Here is a 2,500-nt window from a genome sequence, read left to right as displayed (position 1 = left end):
CGGAGGTTTTGTTGTTAGACCTCTTAGCTCAGCCTCAATCACCTCACGGTGATTTACCTCGGGGATGACCAGGGAGGCGTCCTCAACAGCTTGCTCCCCAATGTCGGCTAGCACCTCCTGAGTGCTTCTTGGGTAGAGTCTGTTCTGTAGGTCTTCCACCAGCCTCTTGTAACCTTCCTGCCTTCTGTGCGATTTAATGCTGTGCAGCGTGCGGTGCGGAAACGCTCTTAGTAGCTGTGCATTGATGTCCCGGACCTTCTGGGATCTTAATTCAACCTCCTTAGTTGCCATCAGGTACTCCTCCTCCTTTTTCCATCTGGGCTTGAGTCTGGCCAGATTCACATCTTCGTTGTATTCTTCAAAATGCCGATGCCGGCGATGCTGGCTCAGGCCAATCTTGCTACCAAAGGTTGCAGTACATTCTGGACATTGGAATGTCGTTGTCATGGTTGATATGTGGCCTGTCATATTCGCGTCAGCCGGGGCGGCATTTTCGGAACAGCCGGTAGCTGCTCCGTTCTCAGAACCTTCCTCTGTGGGCTTGTTGCCCGAACGCTTTGGCATGCTGCTCCTTTGAGTGATTTCTCCGGGGGGCGACCCGCAGAACACAGGTTCACCTCCCTCGTCCTCGTCATCGGACGAACGTAAGTCGGGTGGTAGTACGAACTTCCTCCTGACCCTAGGTCCTACCCCCGTAGACATCCAGACTGACCCCACATGGACACTGTCAGCAGAATCGCGCGCATTCGCCGCATCAGTGCCAAGGGGAGCTGGTTGACCGGAGGGGACCGCAGGGGTTGCACCAAGAACTGGCTCCCCTGAATCAGCGTATGAAGCCACGTTTGAACTTGGCTCCTCCGCAGCATCAACAGACGCTTGGTCAGGTAGGGAGTTAATAACCCGCCTGTCCTTAGGCCTTGCCCCTGTCATTACCCAGGCTGACACCCCATGGCTGTCGGCTGAAGCGCGCGCCTTCACCGACCTACCACCAAGGGGAGCTGGGGAAGCAGAGGGGGCCATATGAGCATAGCATAATGTGCCTTCAGTGCGTTCAACCCACGTACAAGCCGTGGCCGTTGGCTCAATAACCATTGGCAGTACTGTGGCATGAATACCGTCCTGGCCTTTAGGGTCATTACCCTCAGGGCTCTCGGGTTCCATCAATTCTGCAATAGTTTCAGCTCGTTCACATCCGTGAACATCAACATCGATGCCTTCAGATCCCTCTTTCTCCGCATTGTGTTCTCTCGCTCCTTCATTCCCTTCAAATTTGCCTTCTGGAGCTTGCGCCATTTGCACATCTTCATCCCTATGACGCATCCTTGCTTTATGAATTTTCAGACCTTTCTCTGTGCGAAACGCCTTGTCGCAGACCCAACACTGGAATGATTCCTGCCTGGGGGAACTCCCTCCAGCGGTCGCATTGGAGCGCGCGGCTCTCCTGGCCTCTCTCGGCCCCACGCTTGGTGCGCCTGTCACTCGGCAGGCGTTTTCATCAGGTTTTCTGTTCGCCATAAGCCAAGCGTTTGATAAGCAACCAAAGAACAGTCTTTGGCGCTCAAGGTTGCCAGTATCGTTGCACCGGTAAAGGTGGCAGGGGGAACCACGAGCAGGTGATACTTGGACTTCTCCCCCCGACTTGGACTTCTCCCCCCTTGACAAGAGAGTCATGACAAGAGAGTCATAGTTACTCCCGCCGTTTACCCGCGCTTTTTTGAATTTCTTCACTTTGACATTCAGAGCACTGGGCAGAAATCACATTGCGTCAGCACCGATCAACGGCCCTCGCAATGCTTTGTTTTAATTAGACAGTCGGATTCCCCCGGTCCGTGCCAGTTCTGAGTTGGCTGTTTTCTGCCGGCCGAAGCAAGAACCTCAGGCGCGAAGCCCACGGAAAATGCACAGCTGTGGCTTTCCACAGGAAGGTCCCGACGCTGGTCCGGGCTCGGCCGCACCGCTTTTTACGGCGGCGAGCCTCGCCCAGTCCCGGTGCAGTGCCGTTCCTGCTTCTGGACCCCAGCCCGACCGGCTCAGCCCTCAGAGCCAATCCTTTTCCCAAGGTTACGGATCCGTTTTGCCGACTTCCCTTACCTACATTGGTCTATCGACTAGAGGCTGTTCACCTTGGAGACCTGCTGCGGATGTGGGTACGGTCCGGCACGAAAATCACACTCCCTCACTCGGATTTTCAAGGGCCGACAGGAGCGCACCGGACAGCGCAAGAGCCGCACTGCTCTACGGAGCCACCGTCCCTATCTCGGGGTGAACCCATTCCAGGGACTCGATCTCCTTACAGAGAAAAGAAAACTCTTCCCGGGGCTCCCATCGGCGTCTCCGAGCTGGTTTGCGTTGCCGCACTGGGCTCCGAAGAGCCGATCTCCGTAGCCGGGTTCGGGACTGTTAACCCGATTCCCTTTTGGTTGCAGCGGGGCGTCTCCGTATCACAGACTGAGCTGCACAAACGCGCCCGCTTCTGAAAGGATTTCTCCTTTCCCTAAGG

At 55.8% G+C, this 2,500-nt stretch overlaps 1 pseudogene; it reads right to left on the bottom strand.

Moving 5' to 3' along the window:
* LOC142793653 (large subunit ribosomal RNA) overlaps positions 1–2,500 on the bottom strand; it is an 8,356-nt pseudogene that overhangs the window by 3,961 nt on the left and 1,895 nt on the right.

The sequence above is a fragment of the Rhipicephalus microplus genome, unplaced genomic scaffold (assembly GCF_043290135.1).
Source record: "Rhipicephalus microplus isolate Deutch F79 unplaced genomic scaffold, USDA_Rmic scaffold_315, whole genome shotgun sequence".
In the NCBI taxonomy this organism is placed as follows: Eukaryota; Metazoa; Arthropoda; class Arachnida; order Ixodida; family Ixodidae; genus Rhipicephalus; species Rhipicephalus microplus.
The sequence above is the reverse complement of the archived record's forward strand: the minus strand, read 5'-3'. Positions and strand labels throughout refer to the sequence as shown.